The sequence below is a fragment of the Puma concolor genome, chromosome B2 (genome assembly GCF_028749965.1).
Source record: "Puma concolor isolate L17-30 chromosome B2, mPumCon1.1.hap2, whole genome shotgun sequence".
Lineage (NCBI taxonomy): Eukaryota > Metazoa > Chordata > Mammalia > Carnivora > Felidae > Puma > Puma concolor.
In genome coordinates, this window is record NC_141671.1 from 40986500 (window position 1) to 41005279 (window position 18780).

General features: G+C 41.5%; 1 protein-coding gene across 10 annotated transcripts in view; it reads right to left on the reverse strand.

Moving 5' to 3' along the window:
• Nucleotides 1-18780, reverse strand: part of USP49 (ubiquitin specific peptidase 49) — a 96948-nt gene that overhangs the window by 75879 nt on the left and 2289 nt on the right. For 5 of the 10 annotated variants that reach the window (XM_086706832.1, XM_086706825.1, XM_086706829.1 and 2 more), the window contains exon 2: nucleotides 10216-10297. The exons of 1 other annotated variant lie outside the window; for it this stretch is intronic. The gene's annotated coding sequence lies outside the window, so the exon portion shown is untranslated. Of the gene's footprint in view, nucleotides 1-10215; nucleotides 10298-12359; nucleotides 13315-13572; nucleotides 13680-13764; nucleotides 13827-18780 lie in introns of those variants that run through there. 4 more of the 10 variants (XM_086706827.1, XM_086706830.1, XM_086706828.1 and 1 more) reach the window with 3 other exon arrangements.

Here is an 18780-nt window from a genome sequence, read left to right on the forward strand (position 1 = left end):
CTACTGCAATGAAGCACTCTCCCACCCAATCTACTCTGGTAAAAACACTTGCTCTCCTTTTGGCATAAATGAAGGCAATGGAAGAGATGAATTTGCAAGCTGGCTTAACTGTAGCATACTATACAGACTTCAAGTTGAATGCATAAAAAAACACCTTCGTTTCAGTCTCTTGGAATCAAGAAGAAAACAATACTTTAAGCTTCTGCATAAAGTATGATGTTCTTTTTGAAGTTTGAGAAAACACATAATAGCTTATAAAATATAATGCATAACCAAGAGCTCCTCCAGCTTTAAAATAATAATAAAATACTATGTCCAGATCTATTCTCAAAGCAAACTAGCAAGACATTAGGAAAAAGTCTGCACTGCAAGGAAAAAAAAAATTTATAACAATGTATGGTGATGTCAACTAGACTTATTGTAGGTGATCATTTCACAGTATATACAAATAGCAAATCATGTTATACACCTGAAACTAACATAATGTTATATGTCAATTATACTTCAATAAAAAGTTTTAAAAAATTTTATTACATTTATCCTTTCATGCTTCTTTCACAGAAGGGAAACAGCTAACTAAAATATGAAGAAATGTTCAAACTCATTAGTAAGTAGAAAATATAAATTAAAATAAGACATAATTATATAGCAAAAATTCGAACCGTGGACAATAGCAAGTGTTGGGAGGTAGAGAATGCAAGGCCTATGAGGGGTACGCGCTGATCTACCATTCAGCAGCCTGTCAGTACCTATGCTACAATGCCACTCCTGAGTTTGTATCCCAAACACATTCTCCACGTGTCCATAATGAACACAAACAAGACTGCTGTTAGCAGCACTGTTTACGGTAGCCTAGGCATCCATCACTATGGGAATGGATGCGCACCATGGAACAGCATGCTGCAGGTTGGAGCAATTAGCTAAGTGTACATCCAAAAACATTCCCAGATCTTAAAACAGGGCTGAGTGAGAAGAGTAAAACCAGAGTAAGAGCTATAACATAGTTCTTTAAAGATTTTGGTTTTTTTTTTTTTTTAAGTTTATTTATTTTGAGAGAGAGAGAGAGAGAGAACAAGTGGAGAAGGGGCAGAGAGAGGAGAGGAGAGAACCCCAGGCAGTCTATACGGCCAGCACAGAGCCCAATGCAGGGTTCAAACCCACAAACTTTGAGATCATGACCTGAGCTGAAACCAAGAGTCGGATGCTTAACTGACTGAGCCACCCAGCTTGCTCCTAAAGATTTTATTTTTAAGTAATCTCTACACCCAACATGGGGCTTGAACTCAGAACCCCGAGATCAAAAGCCGCATGCTCCACCAACTGAACCAGCCAGGCGCCCCAGAGCTAAAGCATTTTTACAGGGAGAATTCTATAGCCAAATTCTGCAACAGTGAAGTATGGTGAAAAATTTTAGAATGAATGATAAGTACCCACCGCCGCCCCAAATCACTAAGCATTTAAAAAAAATTTTTTTTAATTTATTTATTTATGAGAGACAGCATGAGTGTGGGGGAGGGGCAGAGACAGAGGGAGACACAGAATCCGAAGCAAGCTCCAGGCTCTGAGCTGTCAGCACAGAGCCCGACACGGGGCCTGAACTCACAAACCAGGAGATCATGACCTGAACCAAAGTCGTATGCTTAGCTGACTGAGCCACCCAGGTGCCCCATTTTTTTATTGTTTTTTTTTTTTTTTTTTAAATCACTAAGCACTTTAGAAAGATGCATATAGAATCAAGGACATACATCAAACACATTAGAGAGGGTACTTGTGGGGTGGGAGAGGAAAATAGGAATGGAAATGGGGGCTGAACAAAAGGCCTTTATACACCAATGCTAGACTGTGCCCAAATCATAGGGAATGAAGTTCAGACTCAAGATATTTTTCATTCATGCACACATTAATTTATTTAAAAAAATTTTTTTTAATGTTTATTTTTGAGAGAGACAGAGACAGAGGCAGAGACAGAGACAGAATGCGAGTGGGTTAGGGGCAGAGAGAGAGGAAGACACAGAATCCGAAGCAGGCTCCAGGCTCTGAGCTGTCAGCACAGAGCCCAACACGGGGCTCGAACTCACGAGCTGTGAGATCGTGACCTGAGCCGAAGTCAGACGCTCAACCTACTGAGCCACCCAGGAGCCACATTAATTTATTTAATGAAAATTTACTGAACACCTCTTAAGTGCCAAGTACTGTGTTTAAATATAAACTTTTCTTGTTATTTCTGCTGAAGGTTTTTATCTTAAAACCTCAAAAAGACATATGCTTTAAGATACATTTTAACTGGAAGTGGAAAGGAAAAAGAATTTACATTAGAATATGTATACTATAAAGTGAGAAATTCATCGTTCTTAAAATAGTTTTGTAAATTTTTTTCATGAAATATGAATATACCTTCAAACTCTTTAAATGACAAACTTATACGAAAGGTTGAAATACAGAATGAACTCTGAAGTCCTACCAAATTACACTGTCACATCTCAATCCACAAGTAAAACATCTTTTCTCATGGCTTTCAGAAGTGAAACAATTTTTTTTGGAGGAGAATTTTTTTCTACTTTATTTGTTCTACGTAATTTTTCCAAAGATATTTCAACTGCTCAGGAACACTTCTTGCCAGATTTCCGTTTTCTAAAAGAATTCACAAGCAGACTGCTGGCTGCCAATGTAGGTGTTGTAGCTAATATGCTCATTTACACTGTGCTGCTAACAAAAACTGATGAACACATTCAGTGCAAAGTGACATTATCTAGTCCAAAACCCATGGGCATAGAAAAGATGTTTTCCACCCAAATTACCTGTTCCCCTTTTTTTTCCAACCCCCAAATGTTAACTAGTATACAAGATAACACTGGTAAACAAAACCAAAAGCAACTTGGAGGGCATCCTATGTCTAAAGCTCTAAAATTGTGAACTGTCAGGGGGCACCCAAGTGGCTCAGTTGGTTAAGCGTCTGACTCATGATTTCAGCTCAGGTCATGATCTTACAGTTAGCATGGAACCTGCTTGGGATTCTCTCTCTCCTTCTCTCCCTGACCCTCCCTCTCTGTCTCTCTCTCAAAATAAGTAAACATTTAAAGTAAATAAATAGGTAAAATTGTAGCCCTTCAGTATTTGATACTAACAGTTGGTAGGTGGGAGGATGAACGGTGAAGAACGCTGATGGTTGAGCCAACCATCAGCACCAATGGAAAAACACACAAGCTACGCGGTCTGTCAGAGGGGTCAGCAGAATCTTCAGCACACATAATAAAAGACCACACATTAATTTATTCAGGCTTACAAAAGATAATGCATTTTTATTCAATAATAATAGCGAACAATGAACACTTACTGTATGTCAGTCACTGCCAATGGACTAGGTACCATTATCATTTCCATTTTATAGATCATTTTTCACATCAAATGCAGGCTCTTTATCATTGCCTTTAAAACCTCCACAAAATGGTCTCAATCCCATTATATCTCCCTTTCTGCCAATCCAGGCCTCAGTTCTGACTCAAAAACTTGACTGATATATCTCATATGAATGGAGCGGTTCTTTTCTCTGCCCAGCTTCCTTCTCCTCCCCTACTACTACAGAAAATTCTCAAATGAAGATGTTCTCAGTTAACCCCTTCCTCACATGCTTATTGAAAGTAAACATTATAGAAGCATATAGAGTAAAAAGTGAATACCTTCTCTGAAAAAAGGGAATACCTCAATAACAGTCCTTACAGTTTATGAAAATAGAAATATTCTACGCATACTGTTCTGTAACATGACTTTTTAAAAAATATAGTTTAGGGGCGCCTAGGTGGCTCAGTCAGTTAAGCAAAGTTAGGAAAATTAAGCGAGTTAAGGAAATGAGAAAGGAATAAAACATAGCAATACAAAAATCAACAAAACAGATGGAAGAGAAATGAGGGACAAAAAAGCTTTAAGACCTACAGAAAACAATTAGCAAAATGCCCTCAAAATAAATAAATAAACATTAAAAAAATAAGGGGCGCCTGTGTGGCTAAGTCAAAGTGTCCAAATCTAGATTTCTGCTCAGGTCATGATCTCGCAGATCCTGAGATTGAGCCCCGTGTCGGGCCCTGCACTGACAGCACAGAGCCTGCTTGGGATTCTGTCTCTCTGCTTCCCTCACCTATTCACTCTCTCTCTCAAAATAAATAAATAAATATTTTAAATACACACACACACACACACACACACACACATAATTTAAAAAGTAAAAATATAAATATAAATAAAAATATAACAGGGACACCTTTCTGGCTCAGTTGGTAGACACGCGACTCTTGATCTCAGGGTCATGAGTTTAAGCCCCATGCTGGGTATAGAGATCACATACATACATAAATAAGAGCTTCTAAGTGTATTTAAAATAAATAAGTAAAAGAAAATAATATTTAATAGTGGATGTCTTTCTATATTAGCAAACAGAGATCCACTGCATTCCTAACAGCTTAATGGTATTCCATTGTGTGGAACCATCACATGTCTTTTTTTTTTTTTTTTTTTTGCTATAACAAACAATGCTATAAAGAAAAACTTTGTATTCATATTTTTCATGCAAGTGTATGAATATATCCACAGGACAAATTTCTAGAAGTGGAATTGCTGGGTCACAGGGTAAGCACATTTTAAATTCCAATAGACTTGTCAGATTTACCTCCAAGGAAACTTACATTCCCATCAACAGTGTGTAAGAGTTCCAACTTCTCCACATCCTTTTTTTTTTAAGTTTATTTCTTTATTTTGAGAGAAAGAGAGCACGTGAAGAGGGGCAGAGAGAGAGGGAGAGGGAGAATCCCAAGAGGCTCCACACTGTCAGCACAGAGCCCGACACAGAGCTCAATCTCACCAACCATGAGATCATGACCTGAGCCAAAATCAAGAGTCGGATGTTTAACCGACTGAGCCACTCAGGCACCCCCCAAATTCCCCACATCCTTATCCACTAATGGTTACCATAACCTTCCAATCTGATAGGTAAAAAGTGGCAATTATATGTTTTATTTTATATTTATTTAAATGATTAGGATTACTGAACTTACAGCTTAAATAGATTTTGAATTTATTATTAGTTGTAGGCTAAGCTGAACTAACTATGGAGAAAAACAATTCAAGAAGCACATTAACAGAGGAACTGGGGAGACTGGTAATATTTGACCAATCTGGGCCTTAAGCGTGGAACAGACAATGATGCCAATCACAAATGAGTTTGATCTCTCCATTAAAGCACACTTACCTTTCACTTGAAATACAGTTATCATTTCTTCAAGCTATGTCATATATTCAGAAATGTTGTTTCTTTTAAGGGTATATTTAATTCCATAGTCAGGTATTCACTTTGTCATCTTTACTTACTCATGACACTCCTGTGTGTGATGCCTATTTCAACGATATTTTGTTTTATATGAAATGTTGCTTATCAATCTGACCTTCGACCTCTTTTAGAGGTTAAAGCACAAGAGTATAATTAGTGTCTAGCCATGAACATCCAATATAATTAAGACAACTAATATATGTAATTGTATTAGAACACAGAAAGAGGAGTAAGAGAAGTAGATGTTAGCAATGGCCCATCCATAGGGATATTCTAAACATTCTAGATTGTGAAAACAAAACACTAATGAAGCTCCCAAATACTCTATAAATGCTTACATAAATGTGACGTCTTCTGTTCATGAATGCCGATTCACTGTCAAGGGCTAGATGTCTATGATTATAATGCTATTAGCAATGATGGCCGAAGTGAGCTATTCACACATTTTCTTACCTAATTTTCTTTGTGGCCACCTCCAGGAAACAATTTTTGTCAGAGAGACTCTAATTAGCTCTAACACTGACTTAGACCTTATTATCCTGATAAATTAGTATCTATAATTGCAAAACTAAGTATCACAAATTATCTAGCATTCTAGAAAGGTTTTGGCTCAAAACTGATGTATCAGTAAACCCCTCACTACTCTTTCTTTAATTCTCAATTAAAATTTATATTCGTGGGGTGCCTGGGTGGCTCAGTCAGTTGAGCATCCGACTTCAGGTCAGGTCATGATCTCGCAGTTCGTGAGTTCAAGCCCCGCGCCGGGCTCTGTGCTGACAGCTCGGAGCCTGGAGCCTGGAGCCTGCTTTGGATTCTGTGTCTCCCTCTTTCTGCCCCTTCCCCGCTCATGCTCTGTCTCTATCTCTCAAAAATGAATGTCAAAAAAAAATTTTTTTTAAATAATAAAATAAAATTTATATTCTTCATAGAACAAACTGATACTTAAGACTTTATTTCAAAGTCAAAAACTCTTGCTACTTTACTATGTCCACATGGCCTGGACCCACAAGCACATGACAGATACTACACATCCTCTTTCCCATGTCAGAGACTGGCAGAAAGAGATAGAGCAGGGGGCAGGAAAGAGCAGAACACCAGTGTGACAAAGTGCTAAAGCCAGGCTATAAATTATCTTTTGGTCACTCGTGGCTGCATTTTGAAAAGCTGACACAGAGGTAGGACCTATCCTTCCCTTGGAGGAATACAAGTATCATATGAAAGCATCTCCCTAACTCACTAACAAAAGAGCTGCGCTCCCACCCCTCACCCAACTTGCCCAATGAGAGAAGCACTGCTGGGTTCTAAAGGCAACAAGACACTCTGTATTCTGACAATGGGAGGGAGGAATGAAGACTAGCTTCCTGGGCTCTGAACTCTGCCAGGCTGTCCTGCTAATCCTTCCCAAATCCCACAATGTTGGGGTGGGGGTGGGGGACAGAACAGACAACAATCCAAAACTGAATCAAGGATAGTAGCTCTGGATTACAGGAGGTTATAACATTCCTCTTTGAATGGGGGCGGAGTGGCCAGTGAGACGGTCGCAATGCATATACAAAACCCTGTACATTTATAAAAACATAAGATAAAAATACATTTTATCCTTGATCCTTCTGATGTGGTAACCAACATCTGCCCCCAAATCATTTGCCAGCCCAGGCTGCACGGAAGGCACACAGTAGCAGGCATTTTCACACAGTGAGGCTGGAAGAGATGCTCCTAGAGTGTAAATTACTAATTAGCTCAATAGAAGACAAAGAGAGAAAATACCTGTCACAGGATGCTGTTTACAGCCTGACATATAATAAAAACAACCCTGAAAATTTCAGAAGAGTGCCTTACTTTTCAGACTTCTATTAACATGTAAATGGCAAAGAAACAGTATTATAGTCTTTAAAAACTGCCCATGTCTCAGAAACAATAATGTATGACTGGAAAGAATGCTTTCCAAATAATTTGTAATTTTCTCATCCTTATGAAAGCTAAGTGTTTCTAATTATTACAATCAGCTTTAATAAGGTGCTATATCTCATAGCTTCGATGATCATTTAAAGAGTTGGGGGTGGGGAGCCGACAAGTGCTGTATTTTACATACATCAGAATACAGCTAATAGTGCCTTCACTGAAATTGAACAGGCCTCATTTTGCAGCTCATGCTTTTATGAAATGGACTGGCTACCATTTTAATAACAATTGAGGATGAGCTGGAAGATAGTAGCAGGGATGGGGTCAGTTAAATCTCCTTATACGATGACAACTGAAATGACTACCAAAATTTGAGTTTATTTTGGGTGAAGGTAATAGTATGTTAAGATATTTATATTCATCCCTCTACCATGAGGCACATCTATCTGTATTAATTGCAACCAATGTTCTTAAAGAAGTGCATTTTGTACTTAGATTTCTTCCAGCTCCTTGATGCTACGTAAAGATCCTCAGTATACGTATTTCACCTAAATATGTTGCAGTTATGGTGATGATGGCTCCTGTCTTCACATAATAATCACCCATACATCATTAAAAGCTATCACATCCTGAGGATGCCCTTGTGTGTGAACACAACCTGCCAGGTACTAAGAAGGTCCCCAACAGAGTTGCACACCAAGACACGGTTTTTGCTGATGAGGGAGGGGCCTATAAACTTGTTGTTCACAGGTAAAAGAATGTTTTTCAAAACACACTGAAGAAAATAAACCATAAACCCCCCAAATCCACTCTCAATCCAACCTTGAGACTCCTTCGCCTCAGAAGATTAACTAAAATCAAACATACTAACTTGCTGATACATTCAAAGATTCTTCCCTTTTCTTTTGAAAATTAAGGCCTTCCTATCCACTTTTTTTTTTTTTTTCCAAATTTGCTTGAAAGATACTCTAGTGAAAGAAAATGATAAAGCAAATGGGGCAAAATGAAAACAATTGGTAAATGTGAGTAAGTGTATAGAGAAGTTCCTTGTAGCATCTTTGCAACTTTTCCATAAGCTTGAAACATTGTACAAATTATAACAAGCCACACACACACACACACACACACACACACACACACACACACAAAGAGTATTAACAAGAGAAGTTCTCTCACAGGGCTGTTGAGAGTTTCAAACAATTCACATACTTAGCTCATGCTGGGCATTTAGTAAACACTAATTATTAGTTATTTTAAAAAATAAGTGGATCAACTATAACAAATGAACCACTCTGGTGAGGAATGCTGATAATGGGGGAGGCTCTGCATGTGTGGGGATGGTGGTATATAGGAAACCTCTGCACCTTCCTCTCAATTTTGCTAAGAACCTAAAGCTGCTCTAAACAAACGAAGTCCTGGGGTACCTGGGTGGCTCAGGCAGCTAAACATCTGACTTAAGCTCAGATCATGATCTCACGGTTCATGGGTTCGAGCCCCGCCATCAGGCTCTGGACTGACAGCTCAGAGCCTGGAGCCTGCTTTGGATTCTGTCTCTCCCTCTCTGCCCTTCCCCGAGTCGCGTTCGCTTGCTCGCGCTCTCTCTCTCTCTCTCTCTCAAAAGTAAACAAAAAAAAAAAAAAAAAAGTCTTAATAAAAAAAAGAGTGGTCCAATTTGTTTAACCAAATTAAAGCATACATAAATATACATAATATATTACTTACACAGACACGCATAAAGAGAAGACAGTGAAAAACCAGAGTCTGAACAGATTTTGCTTATGGATATCTGCACTAAAATTGGAGTTCCGCTTTTCCTCAATGGGCAACAATCCCTCAACTGCAAACCTGTATGGTTTATAACAAGTCCTTTTTTTATGTGAAAAAGGTAGATAGCTAACCATTTATCTGCAGTGCAGTCAGGCATTTTATTGGTTTTGGGTTGTCTTATGGATGCAACTTTTTAATGAAAACACAAGGGCATGTAAGAATCCGGATGTAATCTTTGCATTAGATATAGCCCTTCTGGTGTTTGTCCCAGTTTCCCCACCTAGAAAGCTACTGAAGAAAGGTTAATAACAGAACCACAGGGATAATTTAAGGATTGGCAAACAAAACAGTTTAAGGGATAAAATAAACTAACACTGTTTAATCTGGAGAAGAGCATGCTGACGGATCACCTCACAACAGTCAAGTAGAGGTAATACCAGAGCACAGACTGCCTGCAAAATGCCAAGGTTCAAATCTTATGCCCACCACTTGGGAGAATTCTACAAAGAAAGGAAGGAAGGAAGGAAGGAAGGAAGGAAGGAAGGAAGGAAGGAAGGAAGAAAGAAATGAAATGTCTGAGTGTAACCTTGAGGTTTTATTAAATGATTAAAAGTCCTTTAATCTGAAGGAGTCTTTATTTCATCACATGTAAAACAGGAACAGTGATAGTGCCAACCTCACAGGATTGCTGCGAGTAGTAAATGAGTTACAGTCTGCAAAGAGCTTACATCGGTGGCTGGCATAAAAGTATATACATGGGCAGCTACTGTTATTAAGTTTATGAAGAACTAGAGTCTACTTAATATTATAAATTTTTTTTTTCAACATTTATTTATTTTTGGGACAGAGAGAGACAGAGCATGAACGGGGGAGGGGCAGAGAGAGAGGGAGACACAGAATCGGAAACAGGCTCCAGGCTCTGAGCCATCAGCCCAGAGCCTGACGCGGGGCTCGAACTCCCGGACCGCGAGATCGTGACCTGGCTGAAGTCGGACGCTCAACCGACTGCGCCACCCAGGCGCCCCTACTTAATATTATAGTAAGCAAATATTTTTACTCAACTGAGAATGAGGCAACAGAGAACAAACAAAATTACAGCATTAGGTGCATGCTAGCTAGAAGGCAGATTGTCCTAATAGAGAAAATAATTAAATACTGGAAAAGATTAGCTACAGAGGTTGCCACGTTATCTCTGAAGATTTATGAAAATAGCATAAATGTTTATCTACCTGGGATGATTTAAGTGGGATATTGACTGAAGTTGCAGGATAAACTAGAGGTCCTTTCAAGGTCTCTTCCCATCCAAAGAATCTACGATTAATCAGAAAAACATTTAAGTACATACAACCTCTTCATTCAAATCCAAACATATAACTTAAACGTTTTTTGCTTAACAAATAAGATTATGACCAAAATAAAGTTCAGTTGAGTAGAATTTACTTGATAAACAAATGAAAATAAAGCTTACATTTATCATTGGGAGTCCTTATTGATCAACAGTATTATTTGAACTAAAAGATTATCCATTTTCAGTTTTAGAAATATCAACAGAGCAATAACCATTCTCAATGAGAATTAGTGATTTAGCACACTATAGCAGCATATAGAAACAAAAGACAGGACCCTAATGGACTCTTTCCCTTGGATGACCGTATAGTTCATCTATTTTCTTTTTCATCAACATCACATAAGTCTAAAATAATTTATATAAAGACATAGTGTATAAAACAACTACGCTATAAAAATGTCAATACCATAAACAGAGTGAAACCTAATAGTAATGCCAAACATAATGCAGACAGCAAGGGAATATGTGCGAACATCCTACAGAAACAGTTACCTCATAGAAAAGTTACTCTTAAATTTGAAACTTCACATTTCAGACTGATCCTCTTGAAATTGAGCAGCAAAAATAGTAATTTTTAAAAATTTCCTGTTAAATTACAAAATCAATGGAGTCATCTTGAACATCTGCTTACGAGAATCCAGATTCCATGAACACAGCAGCTGAATCCAAATAGATTTTAGGTTCTGAGTTATTGACATAGATTAATAACCAGTGTTTCTGATACCCACTAATCAAAACATAATTTTGCTGTTACAAATGCCACCAGTCTAATCATTGCTATTTACACAGACACCCACAAAACAGTGGTAATTCAAAATTTACACAACTTTGAAAAAAAATTTCTTTGTGTATCTGACACTAATGAAATAACCTCAAGTAAGATTCTCAAGATCAGTTTGCATTTTTCCTTGTTAATGATAGCTATCCTAAATTACAGCACCATCAAATAAAAAGTAATAATCGGTCATATTCTTAGCTAAATGTAAAAGCTTCAGAATAAAAGTCATCAAAACAAAACAGTAGGAATAATCTAAATTTTGTCCCAAATTTCTCAACTACCTTTTAATTTCCAGAAGTGTCTTAAAAATCAAAAGCTTCTTGGAAATTAATATTAATACGGCCTTCTTTTTTCACAACCACAAAACAGGAGAGCCAGTGGAGCTGTCCAGGGCTCCAGCTTGCATTACCATATAGAGGCTTTTTCATGATAAAAATTACCTATAAACTCATTATTTAACCTAGAAAAGAAGTCCCACTCTAAAATCCCCCACTATTCTACAAATCTCCCTTTCTTTACTCCATTTAGTTAAATGGGTGAGTTACTTACTATAGTGTGAAATGTCCCACATAAAGCTAAAGGCAGCTTAGGAACTCAAAGCCCTCACAGTCTGGATTTAAATCTCTTCCCCAGCAAACTTCCCCGGTTGGTTTATCTGCCTTCTTCTGAAATGATTTCTCAATATTCTCCAGCCACCAAAAAACAATTACGCAGAAATCCAGTTGATTAATCAAAACAAAAAGATGTTCATCTTTCTCGATCTCCACAACAGTGGGCTCTCCATTGAAAATGGAAATGTTGTCGATAAAGCACTCTGCCCAGTGCTGTCAGGTACAACCCTCCTACAACAACACTATCACACCACATAGGCACAGCCACACTGTACATAAATACAACCCGTATTCCCATTATCACAACACTAGCAAAATGCAGAGGTTTTCAGCACTGAGCTGATGCTTCATCATTCACAGAAGAACAAAATCAAATCAAAATGGGTCTCATCTTTTCAAAGTGGGCATGAAAGTCGAATTAAAAGCAATGAAGGGTAGAAGCAGATTCAAGATACACTGAAGGGGAAAAAAGGTTTCTGGAATTTCCTACTTTTATGGACAAAAGAACTCACAATTTCAACACACTTAACAGTTCTCTTCTCAACAAAGAATTCCCTTCCTGCACACGACCCCCCCCCCCACGTCCACTCTGACTTTCCAGTTTTTACCCCTATCTCTAGGTCTCTTTTCACTCACCATAGTTCCTCCTCTTCTGCACCAAAGGCTCCCTACACTTGGTCCTTCACTACAGCACCTGTGCCCTGACCCATGCAGACCTTCCGTAGCATCTCCCCACAACATGCACATCTGACTCCCACCCCTGTGCAGGCTAGCCCAGTTCTTCCTCCAGCAGGACTTCTCCAGCTTCCCTTAACCCTGTTCTCTTCCCTTACACCCCATCTCATCCTTGAAATCCCAGGGCCCAGCTCTTCCTTGCTCCTCTCACCATCCGCTTTCAGCCCTGTCTCTCCACCTCATTGTTTTTACCTTGGATCTGGCTAAACCTCGTCAATTAACACAATTCCCCCGTCACCCTGTCCCAGCCCGCCATCACTTCTTTACACCCTTACTCTCTTCTCCTTTCAGCTTGTCTGGTCCCAGAATTGTCCTATTAACGCCCCACCTCTCATCCCGGTTTCCTTTCACCCTTCCACTACGCTTATTCCTAACTCCACCTGGTACTCGTCCAGTGTCTCATTCACCCGCCCTCACTTTCAAGAATTTACACCCATCGCCCACCCACTAACCCATACCTTTCTCAGAACCTCACGATTCCCACCCCACCGCGGGTCCTAGTCCTCCAGCTCCTCTCGCTCTGCACTAGTTCACACCCTTGTCACGTCTGGCTCTTAATCACTCTCTCTCCTCTACTCCCAACTATCACCCCAGCTCTGCCCCTCCTTGCCTTCCACTTCCAACTCTTACCCCAGCACCCTCACCCTGTCACGATCCCCTACAAAGCTCTCCTCCTCCAACCTGTGCTCTTAACACCTAACCCCAGCCTCGGTCTGCCGAACCTCATTCCCGGCCGGCTTCCTGAACACCCACCCTGGGTTTTGCCTCCTTCCTACCTCCTTGGCTGGCTTTTTCTCACTCCTCTTCTCCCAGCCTTCTAACCCTTTCTCCCCTTAATCCTTCTCATCTCATTCTTAGACCCGTTCCCCCCAACCGCCCCCGAGCCTTCCTTCGCTTCTCCCCTCAAGCCTTTTTTTTTTTTTTTTTTTTTTTTAACCCTCAACCCAGTCTTCGCCCACCCCGCCAAAATAAAGCGCCGGCCCGCCCCGTCTGCCGGCTCTCGCCTCCGCCGGCCCCCGCCCCGGGCGCCCCCCAGCCCGCCGGCGCCGCGGTCCCGCCCCCTGCCGCCGCTCCTCCCGCCCGCAAGGCGCGCGCCGCCTTTGTCGCCCCTCACCCGGTGTGTGAGGATTTGGCTTCTTTAAAGGGGAGGGCCAGTGTGCCGGAGACTCCTGTCCCCGCCTCCGAGTCTTAGAATGGGCTCCCTGGCCGTCGCGTCCTCCCCGGTCCCAGTCCCCCACCCCCTGGAGCTACCCCCTTGGCTGCCTCCCTACCTCCTCCGCCCCCTCCCTGACCCCCCTCTATTTACCGCCATCATCAGCACGCGCGAGCTGTCACCAGGGCGCGAGACAACCGAACCCGGCCCCGCCCCCTGCCCTCCCATTGGCCCGCCCGTCGGAGCCCCGCCCCCGGGCCCCGCATTGCGCCAACGGCGCAGCGCTGGGCCCCGACCACGACACGGACTGCCTCTCCGAGGGTTCGCGCCGCGGGCGCAAAGTTTAGGGTTAGCCACCAACGTGCGGCCAATTTGAGCCTGGCGTAACGGGCGGCGGCGTAGAGGGGCGTTGTGAATCGCGGGTCGAAGTTTGGTTGAAGCACAGAAGGGTAAATAAGGAGGTTTCCAGACAAAGAGACTCTTAAAGGTACAGAGTCTTAAGGCTGTCCCTCCTCCTTAAAGGGCCAGCGACTCTCCGAGCCCATCTCCGCCCCCTTCTCAACGGCACTTCAGCCCGCGGAGCAGTGAAGGAATTCTACCTTAGTTCCCCGCACATTTTTTGAAGCTCCTTTAACATCTGTCCCCACTGCCAAGGGGGGAAACCTTTCTCACTATTTGGTCTCCTTTTTTGTTTTGTTATGTTAAAAGACTAAGTTATTGCTAACTGTGCCTTTCCGAAAGAAGCAGCCTCCGAACTTGGGGGTTTCCTGAGGCAGCGTTTGCAAAAGTTACTATTGGCTCCCAGACGAGTAAGCACGTGTCTGACTTTTGCCACTGATGACCCAGGCGGGACCCAGCTGTTTTATGGAAATCCCCCAAGGAAGAGGTTCACAGCCAAAGACTTAAATTCAGCAGATTGTCGGGACGGAGACCACAAGAAAACAACAGCGACGATTTCTACTAGGCTTTTCTGCCTCTAAAAAGGCTTGCTCCAGAGGCTGCATTGTTCTGACGTTACCACCCCCCCCCCCCCGCACAAATTACAAACAACACACCAACACGGTTACATCACCCAACACAAGGCTAAAGCAGGTAAAGTCTTACATGTAAATAGAAGGACAAGGAAAAGAAATAAACGGGTTATCAGCTACACTGGTTCAAGGCTGCACACCTGTCAATATGAAGTAGAGAAGCACAAAAGCTAAAGAACAAAATAAGGGAGAAACAGCGAGTGCATGTGTAAGCATCAAACCACAATGTCTGCAGCCAAGCGTGCTTAAGTGTAAAAACGTGTTCAAAGGTAATTACCCTGGACATTTTAAAGAGGTTTGATGATGGAAGGAAAGGACCTTGATTGATTTGATTTGGTGAAGATCTGCCATGTGGTTCAAGAGCTCAAAGTAAAATCTAAAATTTAGCATTCCTTTTGTTGTCTTTAATTTTTTAAAATTCTTACCTTACATTGTAACTCGATTATCAATTTTTCTCCCCTTACTCTGCAACCCCCTCCAATTATTGGAGATTAGATTGTATCTTATCCAATGTTAATTCCTTAACAAAGTGCCTAATGGGTAACAGGTGCTTTTGAGTGAAAGGTTTCGGAGCCACTTAAGACTTCCAAAGGAAAGGGTGTTCTCAGAATAGCATAGTCTAGGGCGTAAAGATTCTCAATGCCCTGAGCATGTATTGGATCAGTGGTTCTCAAAGTGTGGCCTGTGGAGCCCTGAGACTCTTCCACAGGGTCCCTACCAAACTTGTTTTCATAATACGACATTATTTGCTTTTGTCACCACTATGGTATTTGCACTAATGATACAAAAGTAACAATGGGCAAAAATGAGCACATTTCAAGTCAACAGCACTCAATTATGCTATCAAAGTACTCTTCGCTGCCATTCACTGAAAAAAATACCCATTTCACTTTGGAAGTCATAGCCCGACGCGGGGCTCAATCTCATGAACCATGGGAACTCATGACCTGAGCTGAAATCAAGAGTTGGATGCTTAACGGACTGAGCCACCCAGGCGCCCCTCGTTATAAGTTTTAATAAGGCAACTATCAATAGATAGACATAAACTAAAGCTCTTTGGAACTTTTAAAAGTGTCAAGGAGTCCTGAGACTAAAAAGTTTGAGAATTGTATATTAGATGGAAGCAGAAATAAGAAGGCTATTTTAGATATTCAAATATGAGAAGGCTCGGCAGCAGAGCTAACAAGGTTTTAGTGTAGCTTCAGAGTTAAGTGCTTCAGTGGTTCATTAATGAGGAATGCAAAATAGAATCAGGAGCACTGAGCCTCCATTAAAGACACAACTGGTAATGAAATGTGATCACAACACACATGGTACGACACAAAAACAGTTCAGAGACAGGAACAACTAAGACCTGGGAGCCGAGGGGAAACAGGGATGGATGTGTTCCACAAAGAGTATATAGGCAATTGTACCTCAACATTTTTTTTTTCCTAAGCAGACTCTTTTCCTTCAGGTTGTAGAAGAACAAGTAAAATCTTATCACTGTGAATAAATTTTAAAAACACAGTTCCATGCTCCAGAGATGGGCAACACAACTGTGCTCGCTGATCTGGCTACAAAAAATATACCTGTACTATGTATACCTTCTTGGGACCCTCCCTCACTGCTCATTCTCTATTGTAATAGCATTCTTTCCACTGGGGGAGAATTTTAACCTGCCACCAAGCAGTATGACCTCATAACGTCCCATCTTTTTATTTTTTTTTTAAGATTTTATTTTTAAGTAATCTCTACACCCAATGTGGGGTTTGAACTCACAACTCGAGATCAAGAGTCACATGCTCTTCCTACTGAGTTAGCCAGGCACCCCCATAACATCCCATCTTAGCCATCCTAACCAAACACCAGTACCTTCAGCACCATTACAAAGACGCTAATGCAGAAAGGGCATCTCCTTGCCGACAAAGCTTTTGACATCTATTCTCCCTTGAGCCCCTCAACAAGCCTATGAAACATGGAATGTAGGCATCATTATTTCCCACTTTACTGATAAGACCCAGAAAGGCCAATTGACTTGGAGTTGCCTGGTAAGTTCAGAACAGTCCTACGGCCAGCACCGGGCCAACTGTGTCCTAAAGTGGTGCTCTCTCTCCTTTAGTAGTTGCCTCAGAATACCCGTCACCTCCACATCCCTAGCTTTGCTTTTCCTACACAACAAAAGATTTCTAATATTGAATTCTGCCTTGGGACAGTCTAGGATATATAAATGTGCTCCCTAAATTCTCTTTTTTAAAGCCCCCAAAGAAATTTCAGCAGAATTCATATTAACCTTAAAAAACAGGTCTATGCCATCTGATGGGGCAGGTATGTGATGGAAAATAAAACAGAGAATGCAAGAGAGTTAGGAATCTTTGCCCTAAGAGTTCCAAGAACTTTTTTTTACTTGCTAATTTCATCACAGAGACGAGAAACTATTTCTCTGCCTCATCAATCACATCATTCTGAACAATGAAAATACACTCATTATGCCAAAATTCCATTACAACAGAATAATTTTCAGATCCCACAGAGTGTGTTATAATGGAAGAGTAACTCCTGGGGCCACAGAGAAAGCTATAAAGATTCTTCATACATATTCACTCCTACCCACTTCTAAAAGGTTGTGTTGCATGTGTACATAGAGACAAAAGGAGAATGGGGAACCAATAGGAAAGGTAAGAATAGGCACAGTTCTGCTTCCCAGACTGACCGAAAGGCCTGAAGGTCTATGAAATGAAGGAGGGAAACCCCTGGATGAGACCTCAGAGGAGAGGTCCGAGTGGCAGAGGAAGATCTTGCACATAATAAGCCAGCAGGACGTATTTCCCATCTGCTTTACCTTGGCCTTCATGTTTCCTTTCAAAAGCTGTTCTTTTAGAGATCCTTTTTTGGACCACAGATCTTTGAGATACTCTAACGAACCCTATAAATCCTAGTCCCCCAAAACTACACATATATATATATATATACACAAAACCGTGTCTGATTTCAAGGCATCTCAGGCCTCTCAGGACTGCCGTTGGGGGCGGTTAGGCTGTTGGAAGTTAGTACTGCTACTTCAGAGTTATCATTTGCTCATACTCCAGCACTAATAATAAACTCCCTCATTAAGCACAATACAGTCTCCACAATCCAGGAAGGAATGGACAGGTATGTTCTGCTTTGTTCCATTTCTGTCTCAGTCACTGAGAAAACAAATGAAATAAATACACAGGGAAGGGATTTCCCTAGATGAGGCCAAGTCAAGGTTGCATGAACTCTGGGGGGATAATGTAAAGTCCTGAGTCCTGAACGATGGTCAAACTAGGTGAGCTAAAGGGTCCTTTGTAACCCAACAGACTGATTTTGGAATGTTCTACACAATGGCAGAAACTCTACCTTGGGGGAGAGTCCACCCTCAAGAAGAGACTGCTCAAAGTCCAAGGACACCAACCCCCAGGAGAGGACCACACTTGTAACGCAACTGGTTTCAGCCATGTCACATGGCACTTGTGATTGGGGCCTGCAGCCCATGGAGACCAGACAGCAGCAGGTACAGAGAGGGAGGCTGTGACAGGGGAAAGGCAATATTGGGAATTCCAGGTGTGCACCTGGGAGACAGTGAGGCCATATATCAGTCCTGCCTAGCTCCAGATCTTGAAAATTTTCAGCCTGTTGCCCTTCCTAAGTTCTCAGAGTCTCAACTCTGGACACCCGAGAGCATGCTTAGGTGGGACTTTCTAACTGCTCCCCTTACCATCCAGGATTTGGAAAGAATTTCACTACCTCCTCCTGGAGCCTCAGGAATGAATACTGGACACACCGGGTTGGGGCAGACCTGGCAGAGGAGAGGAGTGGTCAGTCTCTAGGTATTCCTTCAGTGGAGCAGGGACACCAATAGATGGTGGAGGAGAGATGACCACTTGGTACTCAAGATCTGAAGCAAGCAAGCGGGAGGCAGCCTGGGAACAGGGGAACAGAGAATCACAACAGCACAGGAGACCAGTGGAAAACACAGCCAGAGCAGGAACCACTAACGAATACAAGAGATGGATTAGACACAAGTGGAATACGGGCTTCCCTAAATCCCTTCTGCTTGTTTTGCCTTCTGCTGTCACACATCTTGCCATGTGCAGGCATCGCTTTTGGAAGAACTTAATGGTTCCTGTAAAGGGAC